This window comes from Arvicanthis niloticus, chromosome 11 (genome assembly GCF_011762505.2).
Source record: "Arvicanthis niloticus isolate mArvNil1 chromosome 11, mArvNil1.pat.X, whole genome shotgun sequence".
Taxonomy (NCBI): domain Eukaryota; kingdom Metazoa; phylum Chordata; class Mammalia; order Rodentia; family Muridae; genus Arvicanthis; species Arvicanthis niloticus.
Genome location: NC_047668.1, coordinates 53,030,192 through 53,052,752, shown reverse-complemented (window position 1 = coordinate 53,052,752; position 22,561 = coordinate 53,030,192). Strand labels below are relative to the sequence as shown.

The 22,561-nt window shown below is 46.9% G+C and overlaps 1 protein-coding gene across 3 annotated transcripts in view; it reads right to left on the bottom strand.

Moving 5' to 3' along the window:
* The window catches only part of Klhl29 (kelch like family member 29), a 294,522-nt gene that overhangs the window by 145,000 nt on the left and 126,961 nt on the right, over positions 1 to 22,561 (bottom strand). The window contains exon 2 of one of the 3 annotated variants that reach the window (XM_076942138.1): positions 15,696 to 15,855. The exons of the other annotated variants lie outside the window; for them this stretch is intronic. The gene's annotated coding sequence lies outside the window, so the exon portion shown is untranslated. The remainder of the gene's footprint in view (positions 1 to 15,695; positions 15,856 to 22,561) is intronic. 3 annotated transcript variants of the gene reach the window in all.

Below are 22,561 nucleotides of genomic sequence, written 5' to 3'. Positions count from 1 at the left end.
TTAAAAAAATATAATATAGCCTAGACTAGCTAGTCTCAGCATCATCTTGCTTTATCTTCCTGCATGTATGTCAAAGCCGCTAGAGTGCCATCAACCTCAATAAGGCTATAACAAATATTTGACAGTGAATGTCTTAGTAGGTCAGCACAGGCCCTGCTCAAGGGCAGCCAGGACTCTGTCCAGGACTCCAGCTACCAGAGTGCCACCAGGGTACTGCCGGTCACTGGGGCAAAGGGAAAGATGGCTTGGCCATTCACTCACTGGCTTCTTCATTAATTTTTGTCGTTGGCCAAAGTAAGTCACACGGCTGTGTCTAACTTGAAATGGAGAAATACAATCCCACCACATTGGCTCTCTGGGACCGTTGTCTTTAGCCCAGCAGAGCTGCCACACCATTGAAGGCAGAGCCTCTCATCTCATGGCCCTCGGGGCCTGCCCTGGCATCCTACAGAAACTCCACTGAGCTGCCCTGGCCTGTGGGAGAGATGTGAATGAGAAGGACCTTGGACTGTGTCCTTCCCTCAAGGTATCACAACCTACAACCTCTGTACTGCTTGGGCCTTACTCCAGTGACCCTCTTCCCAGAAGCTCACCTTGAATACCCAGCCTATAAGGCCAGTGGTGTCAGGTCTCCCTAGCTCAGCCCCACTCTGAGTGCAGACCCTGTGACACAATGGTTACATAACCAGTCCTTCACCCAGCTCTACTCATGTAGTGGATGCTGGCAGCTGTCACGTTTTTTTTCTTCTTTCTCCCATTATTTACATCTCAACAGACAGGGTACTGTCTGATCCAAACTACCCTTGGGGTAACTATTGGGCACCCTAGTCATATCTTGTGCTGCTGTAACTATAGCTGCCTCAGAAAGCCCACGCTGAACTGAAAGTAAACTGCAGCTGGCATTGAACTGTGGGCTCAACATTGCATCAGCTCCTTCCTCAGAGGACCAAACCTCTGAGGAGGGTGCTTTTATTAAGCTGAGGCACGGACAGGCTTATATACTTAAAGGATCAAGTGTTGTGGTGAGGGGTACCAGGCAGGAGTTCCTCCCGTGGGGAGGGCAGCACACATTCCCTCCCAACTCTGTGCACAACTTCCTTTTTTTTGTAGTTTAACTATTTTTCTTCCCCTTTTCTTTTTTCCTTCTTCCTACATCTTTTTTTTTTTTTTTCCTCTGTAGCCCAGGCTAGCTACAATTAGCCCAGGTTTTCCTGGAGCTTGTGATCTTTTTGTCTTGGCCTCTGGAAATACTGGGATTATAGTCAGACCTCACCATGCATGATCAACCTCAGGGGGAGCTCTGAGGGGCCCTAAAGTTGCCAATTCGGCTCTTACAGACTTCATGTTAAGCCTGTGTCTCAGTTGAGATTTCTGCACAGAGGATGGCCTTAGTTAACACCCTGCTTCAACTAAGTCCACCTTCACTTTCTACTTATCCTCTCCTCTAAGAGGCCTGGTGACTCTATGATGCTCTGTGTCCCTATCCTGTGTCCCCTAACCTTTCCAGCCCTCACTCCGGAGGGTCCTATGTGCCTTATCACATGCCACACTCTGAAGTCACATAATATTGCCAGCTCTGCCAGTTTCCTGAGGGGAAGTCCTGGGTACAGCCTCACCCACATCTCCTTCCAGAGCTACTTGTGTGCAGATCTAGGGTCTCCTGAGTACAAGAGAACCAGGCCCCATAGAGAACTGGGGATGTAAGGTCAGGGCCACAGAGTGTGCTCTGGGGAGCTACAAACAAGACAATAGACTCAACTGCATGCAGTAGGCCCATCTGTTCCTGGCTTAGCCTGGCTCCATCTGTACTCTCAGCATCCGTTTACAGCCAGTAGCCATGGCAGGGCTAGGCCAGGAGTCTAATGAGTTTAATAAAGGTGCTTCAGACGTTGGGCTTTAGATAGGAGGGTGTTCACTAGCCAGGTACCATTAGGATGGCCTAGGAGCTAGCAGTGCCCTTTTCTCAAAGAACATGCTGGGCCTGGTGCCCTGTTCCCAGACACACAGGAAGTGACTCTACTTACTAGGGGAGTGCATTCTGGTCTACTCATTTAGATATACCATGGTCCTCATGGTATACCCTCATAGAAAGGGGAAATCTCACGATGACATTAGAAGGGAGACCCCCCTCTTTTTATTGCTGTCCTTCTCCACACCCCTGACCTTTTCTGGTGTCCATCTCCTGACCTGGTGCTGCTCTCCGCTGTGTGCTTCATACCAGAGCAAGAAGGCAAAGGTAGAACAGGCAGGAAACATCTACAGGACAGCTCTTGCACGCACACCAGTCAAGAACTATATTCACTACAGTATGAGGGACAGCACTGGTTACACTTTATGGAGGCTCTGAGATTAGATGGCTGGTGTCCAGCGGCCATGAAGGAGTAAGTGTTAGTCTCAGGAAGAAAGCTTAACTTCCACATGGGGGCTCTTTCTACGCCACATCTTGCTGTAGCTTCCTGCTGGCCTGGCTTGCAGACCTGCCACCCTCTGACAAACACGCTCCTTATAGATCAAGCCCATGGCTAACAGATGTGGGTGACCTTGCGACTCCAATCACGTTTCTCATTGACCTCTACCTTGACCACCCTCACCTGAGCCTCTCCCCTGGATTTCTGCCAGTCTTCTAACTGGTCTCCCTCCGTCCTGCCTACGCATCTTCCATAATATAGCCAAGAGTGACTCAGACCATCTCATGTTTCCCAAGTCCTGCAGTGGTTTCCAAATCAACGGAGAGTCAAACCCTTAAAGCTTCAAAAGTCTGTGATGTCCATTTTCTCATCTTGACCTTTGGTTCCCTTGCCAACTCTCCTCCAGCAGACTGGCCTCCTCCAGGTTTTCCCACACAGGACCCCTCTTAACTTAAAACTCCATGCAACGTACTAATCCTCTGCTGGTTATCCAAGTGGTTAGCACCTTCATTTCCTTCAGGCCTCTTTCTCAGATCAGCAAGGCCATTTCTGGCCATTCTATTTATTTTGTTTCTTTCATGAGATCAGATCTCAATATCACGTAGCTCAGAATGGCCTTGAACTGTACAGCTGAGGCCAACCTTGAACTCCTTGAACTCCTGGTCCTTCTGGTTCTGAGATGACAGGCATGTGCCACTGTATTCGACTTGACCAGTCATTCAGCTAGAAAGCAGCAGACAGGACCTGCACCAAGGCAATGAAACTCTTGAGTTCTCTCACTATGATCCCTGTCACCACTACTCACTGTGTGTCAGGGCTCAGACAGTCCCTAGCTCCTTGGAGGAATCAGTAAAGATGGTTAATGAATGCTGTAATTCTATACCATCATGGCTCCCTGCCTATCTTCTCTGACAGAAGGAGATAGGCTGGCCAGACTTTCTGCTGTCTCTCCTAGCTCATCCCAGTGACCAGGCTGCCCACCTCTGATGGGAGCAGCCATAGTCAAGGAGAGTGAAAGGAATAGATTCTTCTTTGAGTTTCATGGTAGCTCTTTTTGATCTTGGTCATAGAGCAGAGTTGATTCAAGTTGGATAGAACATGTCCTTTTGAACTGGGTCTAAGGCTCACACAGGTCCATTCAGGCTCCCACTCAACCTTTCCTGTGCTGTGTTCCCTTGAGCTCTGGAAAGCCTGAGACCTAGGATCTGGGTGTTAAAACCACTAGCACCCAACCATCCTGTCCTTAATGCACGGGAACCAAGAACACTTGGAGTGAGCATCCTTCTCTTTCCAGGGGCACACACATCCATTGTGCAAGTCTCTCTAGGACAATGACTTAGTCAGACCTTTATTAAAACACAGCTACACCCACCAAGATGCTCTGAAGCTCTAGCCATTCCCCAAACCGATGGAGCAGCTTGTAGGTGCTGTCTGAGTTTTCATCAGCTTGTTCTCTCCCCATCTGGAAGGTCTAATGGAATGTTACACAGTGAGGAACATGGAAATAAGGAACTTCAGAGGTGAGAAACGTGTATTTAATTTCTTGCTTTGCTCTGTTATTTGCATATACCTCAAGAGAATAACCAGTAGGGGCAAGACAAAAAAATAGCAAAATCTGCCTGTCTACTGGGGGGCCAGGCATCCTACCTGAAGAATGAATGCATTTTACATTTTACCCTTGCAAGCAGCAGATATGCATGTCTATGCACATATATACCTAGTGCACATGAATACACACCTATAGCCATTCAACCACACACACTCTGCATTGCTGTCACCATCTCTGAGATAGAGGCCACTGGAGCTCTGTGTTTTTGCCCTCTTTTATCTTGGCGACTGCAGCTGGTTTACATGTGTTAGCTTTGTCTGTGTCTGGGGTTATGCTCCTGTGTGCAGGTGAATTGGGTCCCCCCAGGCTTGGCTGGTTTCCTCTCTTTCCCCACTCATTGCAGAGAAGAATGACATGGGATGGCAAGGATAAATCACAGCAGGAACCTTCGTCTCTGCTGGGCTCCTGGTGCACCACCTCTCATCAGCCCACCCCAAACTGACCTGGGAAAGAAATAAGTTCCCCATTGTGAGGAAGCCAATTCAGCTCTGTGTTGGTACTCTAGTGACTAACCTGTACCAGCTCAGACAAGCTTAATTTTTATCAGGTGGAAAAAAAACACAGATCCAGAGTTGGAAGTCACTTGGCCAAGGTCACAAAACCCCGGATTCACTTAAATAAATGTTATGTTAACTAGACCTGGTTCCACCTGAAGCGTCCCAAATACAAGGTTTATAAAGCTGTTTTTAGTCCATTTTCCAAGTTAAATTCCTTCGGGCTGAGCAACTCATAGGTGGGTCAGGCGGGTCAGGCGGGAACACTAAAGATGCAGCCAGGAATGTCCCTGCAAGACCTGTCCTTTCTCTGACTCCACTCTGGGGAGAAAAGCAGGAAGGACAGAAGCTGGATTCTGGCTCCCTGGGGACAGGCTCCTTCCAAATGCTGACAAGCCCCAAGGACAGCACGTGCTCTGCAGCAAAGGTCAAGACCAGAAAGCAGGAGGCTCAGCGGTTCCTCAAATAGCCTAACCCTGAGAAGGCCACCCCAAGTAGCACGCACATACCCCACAGAAACCGACCAAGAGCTTAGCCTGGAGAAACAGTGAGTCTAAGGAAGGACAACCACCCCCATCAGACCAGATGACAGCCCAGGGGCTAATCCCTGCACAGACTGTGCCCTCTCATCTGCAGAAGCTGCCCTGGGCATCCAATCTTCCAGTCGGGCGGGTCTAATGAGACTGAAATAAGTCCTCTAAATGCCTAGCTCATTTTTGTTCCTTAATAAACACATGCACGGCAAAAGACGCAATTAAAGCGAGGATGGAAAGAGGGACTAACCAGGGAAGAAAACGAGATTGCCAAATTCTGAGAGGCTATTTTAGACAAGAGATTACAGGGATGGAAATTAAAACAAAACAAAAGGAAACACCACCACCCCAGGTGCCTGCCTGAGCCCTTCAGGCGCCTGGATGCTGTCTCCCAAGGCCACCAGTGGGAAGACAATGCCATAACAACAGGCGGTCCACAGCCCACCCCTCCCAGGAGTGCTAATTACCTCCCAGGATTAATTTTGCAGCTTGCTAGACAGTTCCAGCAGCTAGCCACTGCCAGAAACAAGGGCTTCTGGAAGAAAGACACACCTACTGTTTCCCAGGATCTGGACCCAGGGCCAGAATCTGCAAATCCTCCTGCACATAGAGGCTCTAGCCTTGTTGCTTCCTCTGAGAGCACCAATTATGTGGTTTCTTAGGCTACAACTTTCTCCCCCCCCCCTTACTTTCTTAAGAACATGTTTTTAATTGCTAGGGACTTGAGTCAGAATGGTTAAGTGTGCATTAGAGAACACGAGTCCTGGGAGAGTGGCTGCCTCAGACACCAAGAATCCCCACTCCTCTGCTGACTAGCTTCTACTGTTCAGCTAAAACAAAGATGTGCACAGAGCTTTGGCTAGGCTTCCAGTCCTCTCTAGCCAGGCCTGGCTGGGTCCTCCGCTCTGTGTTGGGGGCCGTGAGGGGCAGAGCTAAGCTGGCTAAAGGCTGCTCTATCTGGCAGGGCTGGACCATTCGTTAGGGCAGTGGTTTTCAACTTGGGTTGAGACCCCTTTGGGGCTTACATATCAGATATCCTGCATATCAAATATTTATATTACAATTCATAACAGTAGCAAAATTACAGTTATGAAATATAAATGAAATAATTTTATGGTGGGGGGTCAGCACACCATGAGGAACTGTATTAAAGGCTGGCAGCATTAGGAAGGTTGAGGACCACTGTTTTAGGGGAAACTCTGGGCCACAAGATCAGTGTCTTCTGCTAGGCACTGGTATGACTCCCTTGAAGCCTTGCCTTCTTTTGCCTTCCTTACAGGAAGGTAGGGAGATAACTGCCCAGTCTTCTACACAGCGATTCACTGTCGTATTCATCTACCTATAACTGGCTATCCATCACTTCACCATCCACCCACATCCATGTTATTCTACCCATTCATCTACGCGTCTACTCACTCGCCCGGCCACCTATCTGTCCACCCGCCCACTCACTCACCACCTGCCCATCAGCTCACTTCTCACCCATTAGCACAGCAGACACGGGCCATCTGGTTAGATACTTCGTCAGACATGCAGATTATGGTCAGATGAAGAAGGCAAGAAAGAGCCCAGCATAAATCATTGGTGGGCTTTGTATTATCTAATATCCCTTCTCCCTTCATTGGACGCCCCTATGTGGAGCCTGTGGGATATAGTTTGGCTGTTCTGACTCACCATCAGGGAAAAGCCGTGCTTAGCCAGGCTCATTAATGTATTTTATCTTCTGGCCATAATCAGTGATTTGAGGTCCAGTCCTCAAATGGATCCAAATCCCTGCATCTGATGTATGAACTTAGATAATGTTCTTTCTTCAAAATCAAGGATGCTGAAGATTGGGCCTACTCTCTAGCTACCTCTCCTCACCTAGTTGGGAGGAAGCTACATGCAGGGCAGAGTGTAAAGCCAGCCTAGAAGAGAAGCAGATGAGAGACTAGCAGTTTTACGGTCATATGAACTACTGGATCTAGCTGTGCAAAAGCTTCCGCTGGAATTTTCAGTGACAAGAGCCAACATATATCCTTTTTTTTTTTTTTTTTTTTTTTTTTTTTGCTTCAGTTAGTGTGAGCCGCCTTTCCATCTAAATGCTGTGCCGCAAAGCATTCAATGTTCTAATATATCCTCAGAGACATAGCAAGTCCTGTGCTGCTGGAGATGAGGTCTGGAGTATGAGGTTGCACATTTGTGACTCTGGGAAAGAGGGAGGCTTCAGAGAGAAGCCCAGGGACAGAGAGATTGCTGAAGACAAATGAAAAGTGGACCACCACTTTTATCCCCAGTATAACTTCTGTGATAATAAGGTAGCCAATAATAAGCAGTATCCAATTGGTGGCCATGAGCCACATGTGGTTGTTGAGAGCTTAAAAACTGACTCAAAGGGTTGAGTAGCCCAATGGTGGAGCCCTGTATGGCACCCTGGTACCACAGAACAAAACAACCAGAAAACTGACTTGTGTGACTGAGGAAGGGAGTTTTAAACTTGATTTATTTTTAAGTACATTAACTAGAAACACCTGGCTAGTGGCTACTATATTAGCTTGCCCAAGTACGGAGAAGAGGTGGGAGGACCTGGCACCTCTCAGGAGCCGGGGAAGGTTGGTTGGAGCCTCTCTGGAGGACTGAAAGCTGGAAACTGGAGGATATTTGAACATGGGTGAAAATGAGCCAGGGGAAAAAAATCAAGGAGGCATTGTGTTGTGGAGAAGATCAGGAGGGACAGGAAATGAGACATTACAAAGAGAGAGGTCAGATGAGTTCACTCTTAGGTCCACAGCTGGCAACCTACCCATAGATCAGGGATGAAAAATGGTTTGCAGGTTTGAGAAAGAAGTGTGCATGGTGTGTGTGTGTGTGTGTGTGTGTGTGTGTGTTGTCTGTATTCAGACATAGTTGAGTGGGAGGACACCAAGACAGGTAGCAGAAGCCCAGAGATACACATTTTTTGGGATCATTAGGGGTTCAGTCTTGGTCACACTAAAGAAAGGAAAGTACAGCGACGGCTAGCACTGTGGAGAATACTAATATGAAGGGGCTGGTGGGGGCGGGGCACATGTGAAGGACTCAGGAGATGGAACAAGGGAGGGACAACCCAATCAAGGATGGTGACAGCTTTCTCATGTGCTGACATGTTTTTGAGATCTCCGAAATGTATTTCTTTCAGTGTTGGATCTTAAGGAGGAGGCATTTGATTCGTTTAAAGGACAGGTTCTTCTATGTGCTTCCTGATACATGGAAAAGAATTGAATGTAAAAACAAAAGCTGGGGCTGATGGAGTCTGTGTCCCTATGCTAAACAGCCTCAGTGGCTGTGAGCTCCTGTATGTGTTCTGGGTTTTCAGCTTTTCAATAGTTTTACTTCCGGTTAGCTTTGCCCTGGTGTGAATGAGGTCTGCCCTTGTCATGTTGGAATTTAACTGCTGTGTCCTGGGAGGTGGGATTTTGGGAGGGTGATTAACTCCTTAGGAAGAACAGCACCTTTCCTGTGGGACAGGATTCGGCATCATGAGAGCAGTTGTAAATTAAGTCTGACCCTGTTTTTTCTCTCTCTTCTGCACAGACCCACTGGTCTTTCTTTTCTTCTGCCATATTTTGACACAACATGTGGTTTCTCATCAGAAGCCAAGATGCCAGCATCATGTTCTTGGACTCCCCAGACTTCAGAACTATGAGATCATGAGCTAAAGTGAACTTCTTTTCTTTATAGAGCATCCAGCCTGTGGTATTTGGTTACAGCAAGACGAAATGCAGTAGGCCAAGCTTCAGGAAGTTTCTCGTTACTGTTATCTTTTCCAATCGCTTCCTCTTTACCCTTGCCAAGGTCAGACATTGGCACAGTTTGCTTCGGATCTATAATCCAGATCATCAATCTTATAGTCAACTGATCTTTTTCTTTTAAGAACAACTCTGAATTAAATCCTGAGGGATGGCTGATGAAGAAAGAAGAGGAGTACACATGCCATGATTCCTACTCGAATGGCTACTCTCTTAGAGGTGCCATCTGCCCTTGCTCAAGCTGGACTCCTAAGCTTCGAGAGAAAATTCAAGACCAGTCAGACTTGGTGGAATGGTCAGAGCCTCCAGCACTTCAACATAGATGAGTTCTAAAGAGATCAGCGGTACAGACAGTCACCAATGTGAAGGGCAGACTGTACTTATGTCCAGACGACTGACACAGCAACACACTCTGCATCACATCCCCTGCCACAAAGATCATTCCTCACATTCACCATCCACAAAGCCACAAGCAAAGTCCTCCAGGAACTGACTGGACACACAATTTGGTCATGAATCCTGTTTCCTGCACATCAAAGAGGGAGCATGGGGCCTGGGCAGCAAGGACGGTTTCCTTGTGGAGGGTTGGGGTTAAGTGGTTTTGAACATATCAGCACAGCAGAGAGGGGCAGCTGGGTGATCATGGAGAACTGGGAAGTCCAGCCTTGCACTAAAGTGTACCTGGCCTCCCTGTGAATGAACCTTGATGTCATGCATCTTTGTTTTCTCAATGTGTGGTTCTACTTCCCACAGCAAGTCCTTTGGCTGAGAGCTGGTTAGAAACACAGGATCCACTGAGCAGGGGTTCTGTCTCGCGTGTCCACTGGTGGGACGCACTTGGAAATGTTCTTTCTCATTCCTGGCTCCTATCTTTTCCAGTGTTAGTTGGGGGCCAACACAATCAGCCCAAGACCCACCCACGTCCTCCTCGTTGATGCCATGTCCTTAGGCATTCAGCTTCTCCAGGGCAACCTTCCTTTGCAGGCTACATTTCCTTTCCTTCACTATGGGAAACTTGTGGTACATCATAAAGGTTCAAGAATGAATTCTAACAGTGTCTAGACACATTCCGGTCTCCTGCACCCAGTAATATCAAACCAAGTTGCACTACAAGTCATGAGAGGCCAACCCTTCTCTCCTTCCCTGGTCTATAGGGCCAGCTCCTCTGAGTCCCTGTCCTGACTCTTTAGTTGTCCTTCAACACAAAGTTTCTCTGAGCCAGACAAACTTTAACTGCCCTGAAGCTCAGAAAGGAGCCCACAGACTATCCTGTACTGAGTACTCTGGGAGCCCTCCGACTTTCTTTAGCCTTACTGCTCTGTGCCCCATGTTTGGCCAATAGCTGCTGGTGTACCACATGGGTCCAACTTTGACTTCCAAGCACTAAACTAACGCAACAAGACAAAGTAGAAAGCAGGTGGTTATATAGGATTCAGGGGACACCTTCTCTCCCTCTGCTTTCCACAGAAAGGATCACAGAGCGCATGTGTTCTGTCCACTATACAGGTCCAACCCAGTTGAGAGTTAGTTATGCTAGCTATAGGCCTTTATAACTATTATTTTTTTACAGCATTTTTAGAACTACCATTATAAAATAATGAGTTTCATTATGACGTTTTCATGTACTTTGTTCATGCTTGCCTCTGGCCACGACCTTAAAGGCCTTTAAATGTCCTTTCTTTCACAGTGGTATAATGAAAAGGAAAAGGGGTGGATACACATCTCCTTTGAGGCCACAGGGTGTCCAAGAAGCCAGAGGCAGGTCGGGCGCAGCGCTGATCCCATGCCTGCAGTAGGAATCACCAACTGAACCTGAGTTCTGGACTTCAGAAAGAACTCAGAGCCAAAGCAGATAAGGAAGCCACGTTTCGGGAGAGGGGCATCCAGAGATGGGCTGGCATGGGACAAGCATAATGTAAATATGTCAAGTCTTTTCAGAGAAGAGGGAAAAGGCAGACAGAAGGCGAATACCAATCAGGTATCGCACAGTCCAGACATGTAGTCTAGAAGGGAAGCTGTGTGCATGGTGCGTGTGTGCATGCGTGTGTGTGTGTGTGTGTGTGTGTGTTTGTATGCCTGTGTGTGTTCCATTTTTCACCATCTCACTGGGGAAGAGAAACTAGAAGTCATCTCGGAATATACTGTTCTTTCTTGTGTACACAACACTCTTATGTACATCAACCCTAGGGTAAAGAGTGTGCTGTCTCCTGTAGAACGGGCTTAGCGATTTTCCATAGGTCCACTTTGTTCTATAAAGGCCTAAATGCAACAAGCTTCTTATGGATTGATATTGGGACTGAGAAATCCAGTTTTGTTTTGCAAACACAAAGGTCAGCGAGCCCCCTCCAACTTCCTGCCCCTGAGGTTTTCTCTCCTCTGAGCATGCAAAGTGCAGCTGCAGAGCTGGTGTGGAGGGGTGCAGGTTACTCACATCGAGAACACATCAAAATACTAGCCCGTGCAAAGGTGGGAGAGTGGCCTTCTTTAAACCCTCTAAGCTGTACCCAAAGAGTGCCCAGCAGGACATCAACTGTACCAGCATCAGACTTCCTGCTGTGACAAGAGCTTGCATGTCACTCTGCATTACAGGGCACCATCCAACCTACCCTGACAGCCAGGCTGCTGTCTACAGAATGTGCTCTAATTTTTACATCAGCTTAGAGCCCCTTGGGTCTTAAGCATGGGGTCACCCCAATTATGATGCTGTAAGTTGCCAGAGCGATAAAATATAATCCACCCCTCGGTTGTCAGGTTGAGGCCTCACATAGCCTAAGCTAGTCAACCCGAGGAAATCAAGTTAGCTGGGGTGTAACAGTATGCTTTTGTCTCAATTAAAGGGCCCTGGGTGTTTAGGAAGGGCTCCTTTCTGGCTAAAGGGGCATCATTCTGATTTGAAGAAAGGCACTGACAATCACAATCTTTGTTTTCTACCCTGTGTTTTTTAGCCCTGGAAACTGAAATCTCTAGTCAAACAGTGGCTTTGACCTGTGGGATATCAGAATTTTAGACAACCAGAAAGTGGGCTCAGACCTTGGATTTTTATTGTGGAGATACATAAAAGTTACATTCCAGTCCATCTTAAATGTTCAGGGACTAAACACACACACACACATACACACACACACACACACACACACAACACACACACACACTCAGTATTGTGTTTACAACACTATCCATTTCCAGAATGTTTTATCTTTCCATAGACATTTGTTCATTAAATGGTACCTTAGAAATCTCATGTGCACATGCATGCATGTGTGTGTGTATGAGTGAGTGGAATGCATGCATGCATGCATATGTGTATGAGTGAGTGTGTGTGTGCAGGCATGTGTGTGTATGAGTGAGTGTGCATGCATGCATGCATATGTGTATGAGTGAGTGTGTGTGTGCAGGCATGTGTGTGTTTTTGATGTCAGGTATCTTCCTTGATCTTTCTCCACCTTACATACTGAGGCAATATCTCAGTCTGAATCTAGAGGTCACAGTTTTGGAGAGTCTAGCTGGCCAGCTTGCCCCATGGATTCCCTCTTTCCATTTCCCAAGAACTGGGGTTACAGACAAGTGGTTATGTCCAGCTAGTTGTTATATGGGTGCTGATGATCTGAACCCCAGTACAGCACACACTATCCACTGAGCCATTTTCCCAACCTGAAGTGTCTTTTCCTATTATGGCTGGATACTACTCCAGGGTGTGTGCCAGTCACACATTATTTATGAACTTCTCTGCGGATGGACACCCTGGGTTGATGTTTACCTTTTTACCTGTTGTCTGTTATGAGTGGTGCTTCTGGGAGCATGGCATTCCATCTCTGTCAGAGGCCCCTTGGGTTTTACATGAATTCAAAGCCACCCCACTCTGGGGGAGGTACATCCTGCTCAAAATTGTCTGAGGCTTTTGGCTCTAAGGACTTTGGGGCAGGTGAGGACAAGGTCTTTGGAGAGGATGGGAGGTGCCTGTGCACGGAGCCCTAGTTCATGACTTAAAGGATTACAGTTCCACAAACACAGAAGCTCCTCTGTCCTTTCCCTCCAGAGCAATCCTGTGACATGCTAGCTTTAGCTACACTTCTTAATGCCATCTCTTCCTCGGCAGAGGCAAGATCACAGAAGGAAGACCAGAGAGAGGCCGCTGTGTACCTGCCCTATCTAGTCTGGCCATATTTTTTTTTAATTAGCCGATTTTATGGAGGTATAATTTCCATAAAGTAACTATTGACATCTGAAGTGTATAATTTGATGAGTTCTGACAAATGTCTGCATTTGTCTGACCACCACCCCAGTCAGGATATGGGTCATTTCCATTAGCCTAGGTTTCTTCTGCCAGGCTGTACTTTCTTTCCACAGCCTCTTAGAGCCAGAAGTTCACTGCAGCTGAAATGGGCAGAGGGGCTGGCGAAGCCTGGTGGGAGATCTAGCTGTAACACGGATGATGCCTTCAGCACCAAGTAACCACAAATGGCACTTTTTTATTTTTAAATTCTGCAACTGATTAGCCACCTGCGGTTGCCTGGCAAGGGACATTTTGAAGCCCTCAAGCCCTAAATAGATGGAGTTCCCCAATTCACTCAATAATTCAGCATGCACCCACTCCTCAAGTCTGTCTTCAGTGAACTCTGTGTCAAGGCATAGGACTGGGCATTGCTATAGTGGGAAACAGGTAAACATGAGACAAGACGCCGAGTTCAGTTGGGGAGACGGAAGCAGAGGAAGAGAGCCATCTGGGCTGGAACACAAGCTGGAATCTTGCAATGCTTTAAAGACTAAGGCAAATATTGAAGGCGTTTTCAGAGACAGGGGTATTCAAAGCAGCTCCTTTTTAAAAAGAATGCCTAAAATTTCAGTGAAAAGGGTGAGAGGGACACAATGTGAGAACATCATTTAATGCACACCTGTGAAGGAATAGGCACAGGAGAAGGGGTTGAAAAGGTGTGGGTTTTTTGTTTTTGTTTGTTTGTTTTTTTAAGTAAAATGGTCATGGTATGGAGTATCTGACATTGTAAATCTTGTCAGTGCATTTCAGCCAGTGACTTCCTGGGTTCACAGAAGGTCACACTGGAATCTGAGAGAGGTCAGGGTGGCTTTGGTACTCCAGGCAGTTCTGTTTTCTGCCTTGTGGGAAAAGGAATGCTGAACTTGAAGCATCAGATGCTCGCGGTGCTGATGTGGGCAATGAGGAAAGGAACGGTTGTCTTCCTTGAATGGTGTCCTGAAAACTGGGGAGTTACAGGACAGAGGATATGGCTCAGTTGGTACAGCACTTGCGTAGTACACATAAAGCCAAGATTGGTGGGACACACCTGTGATCCTAGTACTAGAGGGTCAGAAGTTCAAGGTCATCCTCAGCTACCTACAAAACAAAATAAAACAAACCCCACCCAACTATAACCGACCTACCACATCAAATGAAGACTTTATAACTTTTGATTCCTCACTTGGCTCAAACTGCAGTTACAAATGATAGGAATGATACAAAAAGCCACAAAAGAGTTGTATGAAGCCGACATTCTATCCAGACATACTTCTTTGTAAAACTCCACTGGAAAACTTGTATATTTAAAATAAAGTTAATTAGTAAAATTGTTTTTGTACTAAGAGCAGTCTTATTTATGCAAAATAGCTCCAAACAGGTTCACAGAGGTTGCAGGCATAGCTAGCTTTTGTAATTAGTATTCTGACTGTCCGAGAGTACAGACAGTGGGTAACCACTAAGAGATTCAGTTCTTCCCATTCCTACAAAACTTAATTCCTATTAATACTGTTCATCCTTTGGGGTAGTCCTCAAACTATTACAGACATCATTTCTCCATCCACCCTGGATGCCCCACCCAAGAAGGTGCCCTAAAGTCTACCTGGCTACTACCTATTGTCAAGACTAGAGTCTATGTGAGGTGGTACCCTTATTCAGAGCTTCTTGGGTTGCATCAGCTGTCTGACACCCGAGATAAATGTATGTATGTGTGTGTATATCTCCTCTGATGCCATAAGCATCATGTCCTGGGCTGGGGGCTCTGAGTCTCCTCAGTACCCTAACCCAGTTTATCCTAGCCTTAAAGCAGGAAGACACCAACTGTAAAGGAGCCCCTTAAATGAGTCTTTACTGATTTGAAAGACACTTTTTGTTCCCACAAAGCCAGTTCCTAGATCCATGCTAACTGACAGCTTCAGAAAACGTCAGAAAGGGGATTCAGTTACTAGTATATGCACATATCTATGCACCCTCCCCTTCAACATACACAATCATGGATACATGGCTTCTTTGCTCTCTATGGACATCCAGCCTTATAGACATGTATTTCCTTCCTAAACATCTCCACAACATACTTCCTGCATGAGAAGGCCTGGGCAGTCCCTCCTGGTAGGCAGCAAATCTGAACTCTCCCAAAGGTCAGCCAGGCAGAATCCTTTACTCCATAGCTCAGGGTTTGCTGAGCTGCAGGCACAGACAGGGGGCTCTCCTCTCATCCCCTGAGAGTCTTCCTGCTGCCAGCTGAGCCCCGTCTCTCAGCCCATGTGCCCACACAGCTGCAGGGCCGTCTCCCCTCCCAACAAGAGTCTGTCCCTCTGCAGTTGGTGGCCTGGCGCTGAGCCAATAATCTTCATTCTCTAAATGTTTCTCGGTTTGCAGAAGCCCTGCTCTGGCCCCTCTTCTCAAGTGTGGGTGACCCAGCCTTGTTCAGCCTGACACTCATGTGCCAACCCACAGACCACAGGCCACTAGTGTCTCCAGGCTCCCCAACCTCTTCAAATTAAGAAAATACTATAGACTTGTCACTCCTGTGGTTGCCTCTCCCTTTCCCAGCACCGGGGATCCAATCTAGTACCTCCAAAATGCCGGGTGAGCGCCCCACCACTCAGATACATCCTTAGACTACTAGTATTACCTTTTATTTTTAAGATAGGGTCTTGCTAACATGGCCAGGCTGACTTTGAGTTCACTCTGTAGCCCAGGCAAGCCTTGGCTTTGGGACCCTCCCGACTCAACTTCTCAAGCAGCTGGCTGGCTCGGCTTCTGCGGTTCATTTTTGAAGGAAGTGTTTCAACCTCAAAAGGAAAACAAATTTAGATTTGAGCGCCAGCGTGAGATCACATCTGCTCTTGGTGACCAGCATCCCACCCAGGCATATCAGTTGTGCCCTGGGTATGGGTGACAGGGAAATGTGCAGAAGGGGTGTAGCCTGCCACTCGCTACTGTCCCTGCTCCCTTAGCCTCCACGCTGCAAAGCCAAGCACCCTGCAAGATGGAATGTTTCCCACCCCTATCAGAGAGCCACACTGCCTTTGTGCTCCAGGAGGCCAGTGTAGGAAGTTGACTTTCAATTTTCTTTTTTAAATTTTATAATACAATTAATCACAATCAGTGTCTGAACATAGTTCTCAAGTTCAGGCCAGGCAGCATATGTCACATTGGCCCTGGCATCCCCCAGTTTACGAAAGGTTAACTCTTCTTAATTGCTAGGCCTGGCCAAATATGTATGGCTGGTTCTTGTCGATGGGATTCTATTTTTCCTAAATAAAGGAAAGTGGATGATATTTTTGAGATGCACCTCCCATGGACAAGGGCAGAGGTGCCTTGTTGGCTTTGCTGAGGTGCCCTGGAGAGAAGTTAACCAGGAGTCTTGGTGATGTGGTTATTTCAGGACACATCTATAGGGCATGGGAAAATACCTTGGACACAGACATGAAACTAGATGGTGTAACCTATGGATGAGGGGCACATGAGAACATGTTTCTGAATTTTTTAAAAAACCCCAAAGGATTTCCTTTGAAGACCTGTGTAGTAGAACCTATGGACATTTCTATAATGTGGGATCAGTTGCCGCTGAACTGAAAGTAAGTGAGATTTATGGACCCAAAGTTATGTGAAGAATGTCTCAGGTATCCAACCTGCAGCAGTCCCTCTCTACTGTCAACCACAGCCAATCTTGGTGTTTATTAAGCTGTAATAAGTGACTTTGGTGTCAGGGAAAGCTCCAGAACAGTTATCGCTGTGGACTGAGATCTTGCTGGTCCTAGAGCAGGTTGCACTAAAACATCTCCTTTCACGAGGCTATGGTAGCAGGCCCTTCTGTTTATGGAGGCCATGGAATTCTGGGAGGGGTTGATAAATACCCTTACTCAGCACTGTCTGACAGCAGGGCAAAGTACCAGACAGGGCACCCTGGCCAGCTTCTTTATTGTGCACAAAGCATGGACCAGCAGAAGGAAACAGGCCTGAGTTAACACTGAAACATGACAAAACCTCAACATGTATCTCTTCAGTTCAGAGAGTGGCCATATCTTGCCCCAGCTGCCTGGCATGTATGTGGCTCTTGTCCACCATGGCTTTGAAGTTTGTCAACACTAGTAAGGAGGAAGAGAAGGCTTCCAGCCACTCTCCTGCCTCACTAGTAACAGTTCCGACTCTCTAAGTCTCACTTTGCGTCCTGTTGTCAATCTGCACTTTTCTTTGATTATTGTTTAAAGTGTGTGTTGGGGGAGGTGTGGGGCACATGTGCATGTCCATGTAGAGGCCCAACATTGACTGTGAGTGTTTTCTTCAGTCACTCTTCAGTTTATTTACTGAATGATTGAACTTCACTGATTCTACAGTCTAGAGAGCCAGCTTGCCCCAAGAATCCCCTGTCTCTTCCACGCCTGCCTGGCATTTACATGGGTTCTAGGATTTAAAGTCCAGTCGTAGAACCTGTAGGCAAGTGATTTATTCCTGAGCCACCTCCCCTGCCTGCTTGGCACTTCTGACAGTGAGCAGATCCCATATAGAGATATACCTTCTCCCAAGCTACACAAACAGTAAAACATTTTTTCTACTTTTTGGCTCTGGCGGAGGGACCCTTGACCAAGGTCTGTGCCCTTCCAGATGGAACGTGGGGTTCCAACTCTACACAGCTGCAGACCTCCTGCTCCTGACTTCCTGAGAGGAGAAAAGCAGAGACTGGTAGGGTAAGAACCTTCCGTGGCCCCTGCTCCCAGAACAGATTCAGAAACAGATGCTTAGAATTGGGTCCAGGTGGGGTGTACAAGCTGGGCGAGGCAGGCCGGCAGGGCTGGGTTTGAAGTAGGGGCATCTTAAGGTAATGGGAAACCTTCTTCTTCTTCCTTTTTTTTTTTTTCCATTCTGGGGCTTGCCAGCTTCCAACTTGCTGTTTACTGCATTGAAAAATATTCCACGCGATGGAGGAACTATTTTCCAAAACAAAATGCTAGTATTCATCAGGAGGCGCGGGCTGTGCAGTGTGAACAATTCACTTTCGTTAAGTACCATATGGCCGCTGGTAGGAAAACGCTAACATGTTTCAACAGTACAGCTGGGGTAGGGCTCCTTTATTCACCGTGCAGATGGCTCTAATTGACATCTCTCCTAAAACAGGTCTCCAGCATTTCTGCAGGATCATTAGAGTAATTAGTTATTAAATACCATCACCACTTTTAGAGTGGGGGTCTGATCCCTGGCAATACTCCACCGTAATGGAACTGATAGAATGGCTGGGAGACCTGGGGGGCGGGGGAGGGCTTGCTGCAGAGTCGTGATAGCCCCTCGTCCCTCCTTCTGAAAGTCCTGGCCAGAAGAAGACAAAAGCCATGCAAATTCAAGGCTAGCCCTTGAGAGAATCTAGGCAACCGAACTACTAACTCGCTGCTCATCCCCCTAGTTAACTCTATTTACTGGGGTTAGCAACTGCCCTCAGTGATCCACTGGGATGAGGCTATGAACTATAGAGCAAATGAAAAGAAGCGCAGGGCTACCATCCTGTGGCTCAGCTGGTCTTGATGCTTGGCCAGGGCTCAGAGATCCTTCCTTGCTACTATGGAGTGACGAACAGTGGCCTTTCAGGACACAGGAATGCCTGAGATGCCGTCCCTGAGGCTGTGTTAGGTGTCATTGGTAGTGTGCAAGTGATGGCCCCACTCAGGTTGTCTATGTCCTGACTGAAAGGGCATTAGCTCAGGGCTGGGGCCTGGCCCAAGGGATCCCATTGAGCTCCAGAGGCAGGCTCAGAGTGGGAGGCTGGTCCAAGATGAGTACTGGGAGTTTGGATCAGCCGTACATGGTTTCCTACGTTACATCTCAGTGGTGAGCCGTGACTATCAGGTAACAGCCACAGTACCCTCCCTTGCTCTCAACTGCTTGTTCTCTCCATTACCCAAGGTACACCTGGGATAGACGGACAGCTGAGGGAGAAAGGGAGAAAGGGAGAAAGGGAGAAAGGGAGAAAGGGAGAAAGGGAGAAAGGGAGAAAGGGAGAAAGGGAGAAAGGGAGAAAGGGAGAAAGGGAGAAAGGGAGAAAGGGGAGGAATGTGAGGAGGACTTAACACTGCCATTTCCTGAAGCGGAACACAAAGTGTTCTTTGGGAAGAAGACACTGCCATGACCCAATTCCCCTACCCGTGCAGAACCCCATATACTTGGGTCCATACTTAGGTTAACAGGTGACCCAAAGCTATAGTTTAAAGGTGCTAAAGTTTGGATGCTGGACATTTATGCACCAATGTGTTGGGACATGGAACCTACTGAGATGTATTTGGGTCATTAATCCTCTCCTTCACTCTTAGGAGGGAGTTAATGACATCATTGCTGCAGTGGGCTAATCATTATGAGATAAAATAATACCTTTCTGCTCTCCCATCTCCCTGGTGCAGGCTTTCTTGCCCTTCTGCCTTATGCCATAGGATGACACAGCACAGAGGTCCTCACCTGACACCTGGTACCTTGATACTGGATTTCCCAGTTTCCAGAACTATATATGTGTGTGTGTGTGTGAGAGAGAGAGAGAGCGTGCACACATGCATGTGTATTATATAATATATACATCACACACATACATATATATGTATGTGTATGTATACACTTATATATATGCTGAGACACTATATAATATATTATGTACATATATGTACACATATACACACATATGTAATTATATAGTATATATACACATATGAAGTATTAATACACACACATAAAATATATACATATAACATATATATATATATAAAACATATATATATATATATATATATATATATATATATATATATATATATATAATCACAGCATCACAAAAAGAGAAGCCTGGTTTTGATCTCAAAACCAAGTCTCTAGTGATAAGGGGCAGCCAAGGTTGGGCAGTGGCCCGCCCGTGGGGATCTCTCCCATAGCAGATGCTTTCAGAAAAGTCCCCAGTCATCCCAAAGCCCAGTCTGCCCTGATGCAGCCAACCTTCAGATCTGTGTCTTCCTGTCTTGACCCCTATGTAACATTCCATGCTATCAGCCTCACCAGGGTGGCCAGAGACAGCACTGTGAACCACGACACCTCTGCAGACTAGAAAGGTGGTCAGAGTGCGTGCACACCTTGAAGTTTCTTCAAAATAGCACATACATATATCTAGAGGTTGATATGGATCCAGGAAATAGCCTTCCCTCTGAGCTCATTCCCCATTGATTGAAGGTTAATAGTGAGGCATTATTAGTTTAATTTCACAGTCTAATCAGTTTCCTGCTATATCGATTGAAAGACTCGGAGTAATTGTAATTGTGTGAGGCTGAAAGGCAAAGCTCCAGGCTGAAGGAGTAAAGCCGGTGGTTCTACTGGCTCAGACACAGGCAAGAAAGCTCCTGGCTTTTCTTGCACACAGCTCATCACTTGACATGGGCCATGCCTCCCAGAGGACCTCTCCATAGACACGATTCTCTTCCTAGTAAACCACAGGAGGGTGATACATTTTCACAGGTCCACAGGAAGGACCACAGCCCTGAAAACAGACCCTTGGCCCAACAATACACCAAGTCCAAAGTCCCCTTGAGTGCCATTCTGAGCCCCAAACTGGCCCAGGGCCTCATTGCTAAACACCCTCTGTCAGCAAGGCCCCATCTGTGCAATAGAATTTTTTTTTGTCACTTTTTCAAATCAGAATAGAAACAATTTTTAGTCTATAATTATCATTTCTTTTCTCAACAGACAAATGTTTCCTTTTAAATTGTAGGGCGGAAAAAAGCAAAGAACAACATTTTAAACCAAAAAGAAAGACTAAAATTAATTCCTTCTTTATAGAAAAATAAAATACAACAGCTCTAAGAAGCCAGGTTTTCTTTTTTCCAAAAGAGCAACAAAACGCAACAGTGTATTCATTATAGCTGGTTAATGTCCAGTTTTGAGAAGCAAGTCCTACAGGGATGGTGCTGGCACAGTCTGCAGACAATTGCTGGCTTCTGGTGTCTGGGTTTTTCTGGACCAATCACATACAGCACTCAGTGTAGGGAACCAATTTAGGATTTGAGATCCCAGGAGTCAGGTTTGAGGCCTGAGGTCTATCTAATTCTCTCACGAAGCCTTGGCATGAAAGCTTACCGTGTGTGCACCATCAATTTCCTTATCTTTACAATGGGGGCCCTTCTCACTGTACAAGGTTATTGAGGGCTGTTTTGTAGTTTAAAAATCACTGAACAAATCCTGCTGCCTTTACCTGGTAGTCAGCACTAACTACACTCATTGCCCCCACACACCAGTTCTGTGCTCAAAAGTCCAGCAGCCCCTAAGACCTGCTGACCTTCTCTAAGCCTGCAGACTCTTCTGCCCTGTATTCACGAAACAGGGGAGCTACTGATATCGTGCATGGGTCTGGACAGCACCCCAGTTGCTGCCCCTGTATCCACCTGTCAATAGCAAGTCACATTTAAGGAGCTGAAAGAATTTTCATGTGGCTGGGGCAAAGTGTACTCAGATAAGGGAGTAGAAAGGCAAGTACAGTCAGTGTCTGTCTGTCTGTCTGTCTGTCTGTCTGTCTGTCTCTCTCTGTGTGTGTGTGTATGTCTAGTGTCTGATCTAGGAGTCAATGCTAAGAAGTTCGGCCTCAGAATGACAGAGCAACAAATGACCAATGCCCCAACCCTACTCCCATCCTCCAGACTCATCAACAGGGAGTCAAGTCTCACAGATCTCCCCAAACACACTATACCAGTGTTTATGGTTGCTGTGATCCAATCAGGTAAGCCCTCAGCATAAAACCCCCTTGGGCTCTCCATTCCCGGAGCTGTACTGGCAAACATTTAACACCCAGCTGTGGTGGTGACAGGAACACAGACAAACAAAACCCACTCTACCCCTGTTTAGTAGTGTTCACTTGCCTGTGTTGCATAAACACTCCCACTGTGGTAATGTTGAAGGACCAATGTGAAGTTGGGCGGAGTCATTAACAATGAGCTCACAGAAGCCAGTCCGGCCAGCTCCACTCCCAGTTCTAGCTCACGACACTTGAGAGACTCACCCATGAACTTCGTGCAGGGGTGAAGACGTTCTCTAAGCTTGATGCTGCTGCAACTGAGAGGATCCCAGGGCATTCTGGAGGGTAGGGAGCAGAGCAGCCACCAGCTATCCTGCCCCTTGTGTCTCTGCATTGACCCCCAGAGGCATCTCCTGAATTCTACAACCTTCCCTAGAATTCCTGGATTTTCACACTTGTTATGTCTCTGTGCTGGGCAATCTTATGTGAACTTGACACACAAACTAGAGTTATCTGAAAGGAGGGAGCCTCACACCTCCATAAGGTCCTGCTGTGATGCATTTTGAAAATTAGCTATTGATGGGGGGAGGCCCAGCCCATTGTGAGTGGTGCTATCCCTGGCTGGTGGTCCTGGGTTCTATAAGAAAGCAGGCTGAGCAATCCAGTAAGTAGCACCTTTTCATGGCCTCTGTATCAGCTCCTGCCTCCAGGTTCCAGCCCTGTTTGAATCTGTGTGCTAGCTTCCT